Source organism: Choloepus didactylus, chromosome X (genome assembly GCF_015220235.1).
Source record: "Choloepus didactylus isolate mChoDid1 chromosome X, mChoDid1.pri, whole genome shotgun sequence".
NCBI lineage: Eukaryota > Metazoa > Chordata > Mammalia > Pilosa > Megalonychidae > Choloepus > Choloepus didactylus.
The window spans coordinates 120,578,111-120,592,404 of NC_051334.1; the positions used below are offsets into that span (position 1 = coordinate 120,578,111).

Here is a 14,294-nt window from a genome sequence, read left to right on the forward strand (position 1 = left end):
ATGGTATAATTTCATATCAGGTACATTTTATATTCTAGGAAAAGTATAGTGGGGTTACCTGAATCGCTGACTTTTAAGATGCTTTCTTTTGGAATACCCATTTTGATAGTGAACTCTTCAAACTTTTTATATGCTTGGGCACTGACATCATTCCCTCTTACTGGATGGTATAGAGGATAAGCAGAAGAGATGCCCATTAGTATATTCAAGTATTTCTTAATTTCCCATTGAGATGAAAGTCTGTGGAAAACAGGTCTTCTTTAGTAAACTTTGGTGGACTCCAAATATTTACCATTTTATCTTTTTGCCATTTCTTAAGACTCTTGGGGCCATTAAGGGCATGTCATCATGCAAACATGATCATGTCCATATGTGATACAGGATACTGTGGATAGTTGAACCTGAGGCATTCAGAATTCTCAAAATGGAAGTGGTTCCTTTTCTGAACCCACTGCCCCACTTTATAAGAACCATGGCACTCTTCACTTTTATCAAAGGAAAGGTGCATTCTAAATTTCAAATTTGGATCTGATATCAGAAAGCCTGAAATGCACCCATCAATGTCCTTGTGGAGTTATTTAAAGACAAACGTTGTCCACTTGGGTGAGGACACTTGATTGAAGGGATAAAATCTGATATAGTGTTGGGTTTTTTTTGTTTTTGTGCATAGCAACAGTATCAGAATTGGACACTGTCTTAAAAATTGTGATAAAATGAAAGATTTGTGGTTGAGATGAACACACTCAAGGTTGGTAACAAATTGGAATGCTGAATTTGAATTTAAAATCCCAGTTTACTTATGACATAACCCATGTGTAAGAGGAAGCAGTATTTGGCTGCAACCACATGGCCCAACTTGGGTACTACTGGATATCCAGAGCAAGTGCACAGTGTGGCTGGAAGAGCCTACAGACAGGGCGCCACAGCACATGTGTTTTTGTCATCCCTATAGACAACCTTTCAACATCTGTGACTGAAGAACCACAAAAGCTGAATTCTCATGGTTAAACATTTCTCCACCAGAAAGTGCTTAATAAAATCATTCCTACCCAGGATTCTCTTTCTCATAAAAATATAAATGATGTCAATACAGTTTATTCTGCAGAGAATACACAATTATACATACCCTTGAGTGCTGTCAAATGCGTGGTTTTACCACTGCTATCCACGTTGACAACAGAAAACGTCAGGTACGAACTTGAGCCAACAATACTGAGTGTACTTTTTCCATTGTCTGAAAGACAGAAAATATTTCAAACCTCACTCTCACTTGTTTCTTTTAAATTTTGATAGGCATTTTTTAGGCATAAGCTTTTCTATATTTTCTTTCACAATGATCTCTGTCTCATTAACACTCCTCTAACATGTTTGAATCAATTATGAGTGCTAGCATGGTAGAGAATTGTTTTACCTATCATCATCATCCTAATCTAGTAAAGATACTCTGTCTTTGATGATTTCTTAAATATGATCACAACTTATATTTACCGACGGTAGCAAAGCGCCTTAAGCCACGTGAATTGTGTTGGTTCATTGCAAATGGAGACACGGAGCTATTTCACACCAACTCACAAGAGCTGACTTCAATTTTCAGGAATTTAATGAGCCAATTGTGTAGTACAGACATTACTAGACTATATATACATATATATCTATAGATATATATATGTATATACACACACACTCAAACACATAAATTATCGCTGAGAATTTGGAGTTTAGTTAACATACGAAGGGCATAGATGAACTAAAAGACTATGAACCATGAAATGTATCATTTTTGGTATCAATTAGTAGTGGATAAGTAGAGAGGGTTTCTAAATGGCTGCACTTAGGGAATGATCAGGAAGTGCATGTGCCGAGGTGAGTCTTCTTATCGTGGCTATGTTTAGATTAATGGTTGAAGTTGGGTTGCCCAGGGGCTTTTCTTCACTGCATGGTGCCCAAAACCAAGCCCAAAAAAATGCATTTCTCATTGCTTCATACAGAATTACCTGAAAATACAAGTAAAGAAACAAGAAAACCTAGCATGCATGGAAGGAAAGATGGTAGACAACATTGCCTTCATTATTTTCTTCTGGTGATCACTGATGAAGGCAGAAATGAAGAAATATAGTTTGTGATTGAAAGACGAAGCTACAAAATAGCTTACTGGCAAAATCTTGGTTATGTATTATACATACTTGTACTCCAAGTAAATCCTGCCCCTTGTTTGTTAAACCATGTTATTAGCCACAAACATGACCTAAAATTATACTGCTGTTTCATTAAAAAAAATCAAATATTTAAGGAACTGGCTGACTAAGGAATAAAACACTGTTCAAAACATCAGTTTAATTCGAAGTTAATTAAAGCATGTTCCCATCCACATGGACCATATGAAATAAGTGTACTGGGTCACGTTCTTAGATACAGTTAATAAAAACATTTCCTCTTTGGAATTTCTATGACATAACATTTATTCTTAGTCCTTACAACAAAAATGAATGTTCAGAAAATCGCTTGACTTTTCAGGTTGCATACGCTAATTAGCATAGGTATTGTTGTAGAATCCAGACATCTGGAACCCCTGGAGAGAGCTAAGACCATGAAGGGAAACACTCTCCATGGTCTGAGATGTGAACTCATACGAGAACATCACTACTCACAGTCAACTTTGTAGGTTTGGTGTCCTGTTCTCACTCCCTCTGCAGTGTCTTTTTGGCATTTACCATTAACCCTTGAAACAAACAAAACATCTGTGATTCCTCATTCACTTATCAACACACTTCTATTTGGCTTGAGGGACTGCCAAGGTTAAATTACATGTTAATTGCAAAAAAAAAGTACATTTTTCAGTCTTATGATCATTTCATCTCTCCAGAAGGTGCTTGGACAACCTATTCCAGGGTTTCTCCAGTGGAGCACTTCCAATTGTTTCTTGTGGCAACTGTCCTAGGCATTGACAGATGTTAAGAATCCTTGGTCTCCACCCAGAAGATGCCAGTAGCAATCTCTGTTCCCCAAGTTCAGTCAAAAACGGTATCTATAGCCATCGCCACGTGCCCACTGTTGGGTATGTAGACACATTTCCACCTGAGAATAACTGTATATTCCTGTGATACAAGCAATTCCACTCTCTCTTTTTTTCTATCCTGAAGACATTCTTCCACCTCTATCCTATGTATCAGTGATTCCTGACTCTGAAGCATTTACTCTTTCTTAGCTAAGTCTCCAAATCTGTGAATTCATGGAATCCTTCTTGAGCAAAAAGTATTCAAATAAATCAGAGACAGAAATGGACAGAGCAACTTGAGATCAAAGGGTCAGGGAAACATTCTTTTGGGTACAGCACATCACCTTAAAGTGAATGTTAGAATAAATTTCATGTGACTTGTTTCCAATACATGTAAAAATGCTGAAGAATCAAGCACATAGATTCTTGGCAGATGACTACCATTCATCTATATTTCAGGTTTTTGAGAAGAGTTTTCTGCACTGCCTCCATCTTTCCATTTTTAATGACACTTTTCTAGCTGGGCTACTCCCCTCATTACCCTCTAAGAAAATACCATATGGCCATGCCCAAGTGGCTCATTATGATCCTGACTATACACCACCACACTAAGAACACACTTCTAAGTATAAATTTTGAAGGTCACAATCCTTGAACATGATCCTGATGCTTCAATGCAAATTTGATATCAGACCCTATCTGAGATGTCAATGTTTTCATTCCTTTAATATACAATAAATTTGCTTACTTGGCATAAAAAGTGAAGACGAGAGTTTTGCCTCCATTATTGGTATCTATCCTACGGGTATAAACCTGAAGTGGGCCATCATCAGCTATCTTGTTTATATCATCAGATGCTATGTAAATGCTGTTCCATGCTCCTGTAATCTAAAAAGAATACATTTTCCTAAGAAAGGTTAGTCGATATCTGCTCTAGCCCACATCCACCCTAAACATTGCTTCTATGTTTTTCAGAAGAAAAAACAGGTTTCCAATAACTGATGAGTAGAATTACATATAAAGAATTAAAGAATTAATGATCCAATATGAAATATGTGTGCCAGTTGGATATATTGTGTCCCCCAGAAAAGCCATGTTCTTTGGTGTAGTCTTTGTGGAGGAAGAGTATTTAGTCTGTTGACTAGGGTGGAACCTCTGATTGAATTGTTTCCATAGAGGTGTGGACTCTGCCCGTTCAGGGTGTGTCTTAGATCACTGGATTCCTTTAAAGAGAGCTCACACAGAGAGCAGAGGAGGACATTTTGGAGAGAAGTTAAGAGCTGACACTGACACTTGGAGATGCTTGGAAATCTTTGGCGATTCTATCCCTGAGTTTGCTCCAGAGAAGCTAAGGGAGGACCCCCAGATGCTTAGATACACAGGAGATGAGGAAGCTAAGAGAGTCAAGCCCAAGGACATTTTGGAGAAAGTCATTTTGAAACCCAGGAGCAAAGGATCAGCAGATGCCAGCCATGTGCCTTCCCAGCTAACAGAGGTGTTCTGGATACCATCAGCCTTTCTTCAGTGAAGGTATCCTCTTGTGGATGCCTAAGTTTGGACACTTTATGGCTGTAGAACTGTAAAATTGTAACCAAATACCCCCCCCCATAAGAGCCAGTCCATTTCTGTAGTTTGCATAATGGCAGCATTAGCAAACTGGAACAAATATGGAATTAGGAGGTTTTTGAAGGACAAGAGTGTCATAAAATATCATGGGAGTGGGAGGAACCTAAGATGGTGACTAGGTGAGACAAAGAAAAAAACACCTCCATGGAAAACACTAGATAAAAAACCAGAAAGGACCCAGAACACCACTTCCAAAGTAGCACCAGCCAGACAAGTTCTGCTAAAGCCACAGGGAATGTGCTTTTGGCGAAACCAGGAGTCTGCATTCTGAAACGAGTGAGTGAGTAGGCTGAATCCCTTGGCCATGCTGCACTGGGGGGAAACGGTGGGCTGGACTTTTAAAACTATATATATATATATATATAAGCCTGGGAACAGCTGCAGATAAGACGGGAGTGGTCTGGACTAACGCCTCGGTGTCTGGGGTGGAGGATACCCCTTCCCACACCCACTGCTGATTGTCTCAGGTCCAGGAAACAAAGGGGGGATGCGCGGCTTGCAGCGGTCTCCCCAGTGGGCGGGGCTGCTCCTGCCCGGGGCGAGCACACGGCGTAGAGCCCAGCCGAGAAACCCAGCCTCACGGCCGTCTCCCCAGTGGGCGGGGCTGCTCCTTCCCGGGGCCGAGCACACAGTGCAGAGCCCAGCCGAGAAACCCAGCTTCACGGCTGTCTCCCCGGCAGGCAGGGCTGCTCCTGCCCGGGGCGAGCACACGGCGTAGAGCCCAGCCGAGAAACCCAGTCTCGCAGCCGTCTCCCTGGCGGGCGGAGCTTCTCCTGCCCGGGGTGAGCACACGGCATAGAGCCCAGCCGAGAAACCCAGCCTCACGGCCGTCTCCCCAGCAGGCAGGGCTGCTCCTGCCCGGGGCCGAGCACACGGCGCGGAGCCCAGCCGAGAAACCCAGCCTCGCAGCCGTCTCCCTGGCGGGCGGAGTTTCTCCTGCCCGGGGTGAGCACACGGCATAGAGCCCAGCCGAAAAACCCAGCCTCGTGACCGTCTCCCCGGCGGGCGGGGCTGCTCCTGCCTGGGGCCGAGCACACGGCGCGGAGCCCAGCCGAGAAACCCAGCTTCACAGCCGTCACCCCAGCGGGCGGGGCTGCTCCTGCCTGGCTGAACACACAGCACAGAACCCAGCTGAGAAACCCAGCCTGACAGGGAGTCTTTCCTGCAGCACCGCTCACATGACACAATATCGGCCATGGACAGTGGCCTTGAATACACCCATGGCTGATTGTCCCGGAGCTGGGAGAACGGAGCTGTGCGGAAAGGGGGAGGTTAACGCTTCCCATTCAACCATCTTTGAAGCGGGCTGGGAACGCCCCTACACATCCCGGTGGCCCAGGGCTTCCCTGGAGGCCGGCACTCACTTGTGATGTGGCATGGCCCGCCCCCTCCCAACAGAGGTCCTGGAAAAACACAGCAGGGAGGGGGGAACTGCTTGGAAATCCCAGAGAACCTACGCCAATACCAAGGACTTTTGTGTCAGCAGCAGACAACAGCCTTAAATCTCCAGGAACACCTGGGAGATTTGATTGTTAAACCTGCCCTTCCTCCCTAACCACTCAGGCACACGCCCCTCACTGGGGGCAGACAGCACCGACAACACACCCAAATTAAGTGCACCAATTGGACCCCAAAAGAATCAGATCCCCACATACCACAAAGTTGGGGAGAACTGACTTGAGGGGAATAAGTGACTCACAGACACCATCTGCTGGTTAGTTAGAGAAAGTGTATGTCACCAAGCTGCAATTCTAACAAATTAAACGCTCACAGATGCCATCTGCTGGTTAGTAAGAGAAAGTGTATGTCACCAAACTGTGTCTCTGAAAAATTAGATCTATATCCCCCCCCCCTTTTTTTTGATACAACTTGAAAGAACCCTATCAAGCAAAACAAATGCCAAGAGGCCAAAAACAACAGAAAATCTTAACGCATATGATAAAACCAGACGATATGGAGAATCCAGCTCCAAACACACAAATCAAGATTTCGGAAGGAATGTTATACCTCGCAAAATTAATTAAAGAACTACAATCAAAGAATGAAAACATGGCAAAGGATTTAAAGGACATCAAGAGGACCATGGCCCAGGATATAAGTGCCATAAAGAAGACCCCAGAAGAGCATAAAGAAGACACTGTAAGAGTAAATAAAAAAATAGAAGATCTTATGGAAATAAAAGAAACTGTTGGCCAAATTAAAAAGACTCTGGATATTCACAATACAAGACTAGAGGAAGCTGAACATCTCAGAGTCCTAGAAATCCACAGAACAGAAAATGAAAGAACAAAAGAAAGAACGGAGAAAAAAATTGAAAAAATCACAATGGATCTCAGGGATACAATAGATAAAATAAAACGTCCAAACTTAAGACTCATTGGCGTCCCAGAAGGGGAAGAGAAGGGTAAAGGTCTAGAAAGAGTATTCACAGAAATTGTTGGGGAAAATTTCCCCAACCTTCTACACAATATAAACACACAAAGCATAAATGCCCAGCGAACTCCAAATAGAATAAATCCAAATAAACCCACCCCAAGACATATTCTGATCAGACTCTCAAATACTGAAGAGAAGGAGCAAGTTCTGAAAGCAGCAAGAGAAAAGCAATTCACCACATACAAAGGAAAGAATATAAGACTAAGTAGTAACTACTCAGTGGCCACTATGGAGGCGAGAAGGCAGTGGCATGACATATTTAAAATTCTGAGAGAGAAAAATTTCCAGCCAAGAATACTTTATCCAGCAAAACTCTCCTTCAAATTTGAGGGAGAGCTTAAATTTTTCACAGTCAAACAAATGCTGAGAGACTTTGCCAATAAAAGGCCTGCCCTACTTTAGATTCTAAAGGAAGCCCTACCAACAGAGAGACAAAGAAAGGAGAAAGAGATATAGAGAATTTTAACAGACATATATAGTACCTTACATCCCAAATCACCAGGACACTCATTCTTCTCTAGTGATCACAGATCTTTCCCCAGAAGGGACCATAAACTGGGACATAAAACAAGCCTCAAGAAATTAAAAAAAAAAAAATTGAATATACTCAAAGGACATTCTCCAAACACAATGGAATACAAATAGAAGTCAATAATTTTTGAACTATAACTCCACTATTTACTTCCTACATGATAAAAAATACACAAACTCTAAGGACAAATCAGTGGTTTTGAACTCAATGTAAAATATGTAATTTTAGACAACTATATAAAGGTGGGGGAATGAAGGAGTATAGGAACATAGTTTATGTGTCCTATTGAACTGAAGGTGGTATCAAAGAAAAACAAGATTGATAGGGATTTAAGAGGTTAATTTTAAGCCCCACAGTAAACACAAAGAAATTATCAGAGAATATAACCATAGAGATGAAAAGTAGAGTTTGGGTTAAGAGAAATGGGGGAAGGGGCAATGGGGAGTTAAGAAAGGAGTGTAGGGTTGCTGTTAGAGGTGAAGGGAAATTTCTAGTAATGGATGGTGGGAAAGAGCATTACATCATTCTAAATGTGATTAATCCCACTAATGGAAGTCTAGGGAGGGGGTGGAATGGGAAGATTTAGGCTGTATATATGTTTCCACAATTGAAAAAAGAAAAAAAAAAAAAAGACAGTCTAACTAGACGACAATTGAATGCTAAGGATGAACTTGGATGGGATTGGAGGGTGGAGGACAGGTGGCTCGAAGGGACACAGTTGAGACATAAGGAAAAGGAAATATAGAATGTAAGTATTGTATCATTGTTGAATCTCTTATACTTAGCTGTGCTTAATGGAATTACATAAAAGAATGTTCTTGTTCATGGGAAGTACATACGCGAATTATAGTGTATGTTCAAGGATGTGTGCAGCTAACTCTCATATGTTCAGAAGACAGAGAAATATATGATGGATGATAGGGAGGGAGGGAGGGAGGGAAAGAAATAGTGATGTGACAGCATGTTAAAGTTGGTGGATTGAGCTATCGGGGGAGGGGGGTCAGGGTATGATGGAATTCTGTGTATGGGGCTAGTATTGTTTTTGCAACTATTCATGTAACTTTGAATTTACCTCAAAATAAAAAAAAAGTCATGGGAGGCCTGCAGCCCCTGGCTTCCAGGTGGGGAGAGAGGGGAGTGGCAATCTGAGTGTGGAAGGCCCTCTGGCTGGGACCAGGTGGCTGTGGCTAAACAAGGCATTATCTTCATTAACTATGTTGTAGAGCAAGTTGCAAGCAACAACAATCACAAACATCAGAGACAGAAAAAAAACAAAGTTCTGTTCCATTTGCAGAATGAACTTCAGTATCTTGAAAAACAAATAGCATATGTCTCTGAAGACAATAAAGAAACAGAAAGGCAAATTTATCAGCAAGATGCTGTCATTGAAAATACCCAACATCAGTGTGCAAGCCTGGAAACTCAAATCAAGGGCTTACATACAGAAAATGTAAAGCTTAATTTTGACATAGAGCAACCCAAGAAGCCTTTAAGGAACAAATGCTAAGACATAATGCATATTATGCAAAAATAAAAGCATATAAAGATAGTTTGGGGGAAGTAGAAAGCAAATGGTCATTCATGACTGACCTCCGGGAAAAACGAGATCTTGGTAAAAAACTAAAGATGAGTAAAGAAGAACTTATGCATGATCTCCAAAATCCAGAAGGAACCCAGATACAACAAGTATAGGAAGATATTATGAAGCTATAGGACAAAGTTTTAACTGTAAAATAATCTATCACTAAAAATATTGTTTTCTTGAGGAAGAAGAAAATTCACATGATAAATCAAGAAAAGAAATAGAGGTACAACATAAGAGATACGATACAATTCTTAAGCGTTTGCACTGTCAGGTGAACAAGCTCCAATCAAATAGAAGACAATGGCAATGGAACATTGAACAACTGGAAAAAAACTGCAGCTGATCTAATAAAATGCATTGGAATGCAAGAAAAATAATGTCATGGAGCAAAGTGAAGCACAGACCCTGCCCAATCAAATTATGGGACAGAATATTAAGAAAAACCTTTGGATTTTTAACAACCATCCTGCACCATCAGAAATCTATCTTGATGATGGATATATTTTCTCTCTTTTAGATCAGTTATTAAAGTTATTACAGTTTATACCAACCCTACAACTGATAACGTAGACAAGCAATAGGAATGTTTACTGGAGAGCAGTGGAAGATGTCATGAATGCTTTGAGTGGGTACAATATATTGTACTCAGGAGTGCCTGTTTATAACCTTGTGACATTCACCACCATATGTTGTAAAATTTTAGAAGAAAAGGAAAATCTGATTTCTCCATGACTTAAATTGTCAAGATAATAAAGAGGTTGTCTATTAAAACAAAAACTCAAAGCCAAATTCTGGTGATTGGGCTTTTCGTTTATAAACAAAAAAGATGGAGACATAGAGCTGGAATTAGAAGTATTTAACTACAGAAGGAGAGAAGATTCAGGTAACTTTGGATACACCCATATGTAAACGAAACCTGAGAAACACACTGTTGCCCCCCAGGATGGAACAAGTCCTCCTTCCCAGAACAGTCTGCCCCTAGTACCTTAGATCCCTGCTTCTCAGGTGCAGGGCCCTGATCAGCACAAACCAGACAGAGCACAAGGGTCAGCAGCAACATCTTCATCTTGTTGATTCCGTTGATGCTGGTCAAGCCCTCTTCCGGCACCGCAGAGACTGAGCTCCTTGCTTGGAGAGAGGCTGAGTTTGTGCCTTGTTTTATATTCTTTATTTGTTAGCTTGATATGTATCTGTCATTTACCATAAGACAATGGTTATTCTTAAGTCTTCTCATAACATCCTGGTTGACTGTAATTGGCTTCATGTGGCTTTATTTCATTTGATTAATGACATTAGTTTAAGAGAAACTCAACGTGGCTAGACATCTGACCTTTATTCTAAGTAAGAGAGCACAACACATCTGAGATATTTCAGGGGCAATCATATTTTCTCTTATACACTGAGTTCATAAATGGGGTGTGCAGTACAAGACACAAGTTCCAGACCCCTGTGTTATTTCTTTTACTGGGGAAGTACATTCAAACTAATTTTCTAAAACTGTTACCACCTGGTTTAACAACATTAAAATGTGGCACCAATACTCTTGCTCTTGAACTTTCCATGTGGGACCCAACTACATCCAATTTATAGATTTCCCGAGTGAATTCAGGCAGTTTTTATATTTTTGTAAGGCCCAGAGGTCTAGAGGACATGACATTTATCATCCCTTTCTACCCCCAAATAGGCTTGTTAATCCTCTCATGATGACCATTCTGTATAAACACCCTGCCTCTTATTGGAGGAAGAAAGAAAAATAATTCTTATTGGAGGAAGAAAGAAAAATAATTTTAGGCTACTATATAGAGTCAATTAGAAACTAATTTTAGGCTACTATATAGAGTCAAGTGATTCCAACAGCATCCAAAAATGGCTTCTAGATATCTCCTGCAACTTTGACCGATGCCTCTTTTAATGGTCTTAGCATCACACTTTTGGGTAGCAAGGGTTTAGAGCTGTGTTTCCAAAGCTCAGCCTGTTTTATGAGAACCCTGCGGTACTGGTTAGGATAGATTTCTATGTCTAGATGTTAATCATGGAATTTTTTATTAGATTCGGTACAAGGACTGAGAAACTGATTAGGGTATTGGTGCTCAACTGGAGACTATTTTACCAGAGGATATTTGGCAACATCTTGAGACATTTTTGCTTGCAAAAACTGGAGGTGGGACATGTATTATTACAGTTTGTCAGAATTAGAGTCAGGGATGCTGGCAAACCTCCTCCAATATACCATGCAAGGAGTCACTCATGCCAAGGGAACTCAAAGTTGAGAAGAACCCATTCTCTGTGTTCGGAAGATCATCCCATACCAAGTGGAAACCCTTCTCCTTACCATGTCCTGCAGTTCCCTGCAATGCTAGCTTGTTCTCCTCACTCTTCTCCAACTTCTCTACCTCTTTCTGTTCTGGCCCTAGTAGGCTTGTGGCAGCTCAGTTGCATTTGTGCATGCTGTACCCACACTCACTCATTTCTCCTTTCCCTTTATGTTCTTGCTTCCCTTATAGACAATTGCCAAACCCTGGAGAGTCAACTCCACAGTGGCAGCATTTCTGAGCTTTTGGGTTTTCCTGCATCCCTGGCACCCAGGATTGGTTAATGAAAGAATGGTTGTGTCCATGGGTAATCTTTTCACTGGGGAAATGGAGACAACACTGTTCTAAAACAGGTGTGCTTCCATGTGAAAGATAATGCAAAAATACCTGATAAGAACCCAGGATACAGAATCATACCCAAGAGTCATAAACTCAGACTCGGGTCTAAACAGAAGGGATTTTTACCTGCAGAGTCAGTTGTGCCATGATGCATGGCTCTTAAACTGGAGTGTGCCATGGTCCAGGTTTGTTAAAGGAAGTAGGAATAGGTTAGCAGTCCTGACTCCATGGCTAGACACACAAAACTTCCCTGAACTAAGAAAAAGTCATTTCATGCACTATAAGATACATGGGAATGCATAACAAGAGACACACAAAAATCCTTAATTAGTTAAGTCCCCACCTAGAAACAGGAGAACAGGAATTATTAAATAAATTTCAGGGTCCTACATTTTATTGTCATTCCTATTACAATAAAACGTAGGACCCAGAAATTTATTTTATGCAATTTAGTCTGACCCAGCCTGGGGGATATGATTTTCACATCAAAAGGCATTCTTTGGAAATGGTTTGTGGTCTAAGCCTGAGAAGGGACTGAGCCCTCCCAGCGTTTGTCCTGAGGGCAGAGCAGCTGCTTGCAGACGGCTGGGACAGTGGGAAAAGCAATTAAGATGAAACAGCCCGGGGCAAAAGACTACCTGCATTAATTCACTCAAAAGAGCACTAGGAGGGGGATATGTTCTATCTCAAATGGAGTAGAAGTGGTGTTTATTCAAATTCCAATGGACTGTAAATGTGGAATTTCTGGGGCCTCTAGCAAGAAGACAATCAGGAAAAGAACTAAGCTACCCAGCTTTGTTTCCAAAAAGGATCAGATAAGACAGACAGAATCCTGCATTCCGTTCCTCATGTGATAGGAGGGCTCAGCAACTAGTTATGTACAAGGGAAGCTAGTTAGATTAAGTGCTTCTTTCTCTACTGAAAGAAAACAATTAACAACCAATAATTTTATATCCAGAATAATTCTATACCCAGCAAGACTTTCTTTCAAAAATGTGAGAGAGATTAAGACATTCCCAGGTAAACAGAAACTGAGTTAGTTCATCACCACTGGACCTTACCTACAAGCAGTGCTAAAGGGAGGTTTTCAGATGGAAATTAAAGAACTCTAGACAGAGTATAAAAGCCACATAAAGAAATGAGGACCTACAGCAAAGGAATCAAAAGCATAACTGTCAGCATTATTGTATTGTATAATTTTAAATTTAATTCTATTTCTTGCTTCATAAAGGTGCTAAAATACAAATGTATACAATCTTGATAAATCACAGGTTCTAAACACAATGAACAAGGGTATAATTTATGAAAAGCACATGGATGGGTATAGGAACAGTGTAAGTGTATGCTGTTGAAGATGAGTAGGCATCCAATTAAATGATTGTTAAGATGTTAAATTTTAACTCACAGTAACCAAAAACAATATAAGTAAAATAATATTCAGAAAGAAATGAGAGGGGTTCAAAATTGTACAATGAAAAAGCAAAATATATATGGCAGTAGGCATTAAAGGAAGAATTGAGGTCAATAATGCTATAAAATTTACAAACAAAAAACAGCAAAATGGCAAGTCTGGCATTTTTAGTAGTTTCTTGAAATATAAATAAACTCCCCAATTAAAAGGCAGAGATTTAGAATATAGATTAAGAAGCATGATGCAACCATATGCTCTCTACAAGTGATACACCTAAAATTCAAAGACATCAGCAGAGTGAAAATGAAATGATGGAAAGATATTTACTATGTGCTTTAGTTTGTTAGGCTGCTGAAAGCAATATATCAGGAAATGGGATGGCTTTAACATGGGAATTTATTAGTTTACAAGATTAAAGTTGTAAGGCCATAAAAATGTCCAAATCAAGGAATCAAGATGATGCTTTCTTCCTGAAGAACAGCTTCTGGTGATCCTGGACTCCTCTGTTATATGACAAGGCACTTGACAACATCTGCTGGTTTCTCACTTCTTTTCCTGTTTGTGGCTTTCAGCTTTCATATTCTTGCCTCCATGACTTTCTCTGTCTCTCTGTCTGAATTAAATCCCATTTAAAAAGGACCCCACAAAGATGATTATGACCCACCTTGGGCAATTACTTAACTGAAGTAACCTTATCAAAAGATACTACTTTCAATAGGTTTACACCCACAGGAATGGATTAGCTTTAAGAATCTGATTTTCTGGGGTACATATAGTTTGCATCTACCACACCATGCAAGGTACATACAACCAAAACAGAGCTAGTACAGTGATACTAATAACATATACAATAGACTTGAAGTCAAAAACAGGAAGGACAAAATGACCATTATACTGAAATAAAGGGGACAGTTTGATAGAAGATATAACAATCATAAATATATATGCACCAAAATATATGATGCAAATATTGAAAGATTTGAAGGGAGAAGAGACAGTTCTACATTAGTAGCAGGAGATTTCAATACACCATTTCCAATAATGATAAAACATCTAAA

General features: G+C 40.3%; 1 pseudogene; it reads left to right on the forward strand.

Moving 5' to 3' along the window:
• The first annotated feature begins 1,142 nt into the window (after positions 1-1,142).
• Positions 1,143-9,551, forward strand: LOC119522324 (annotated as a pseudogene).
• Positions 9,552-14,294: the final 4,743 nt, after the last annotated feature.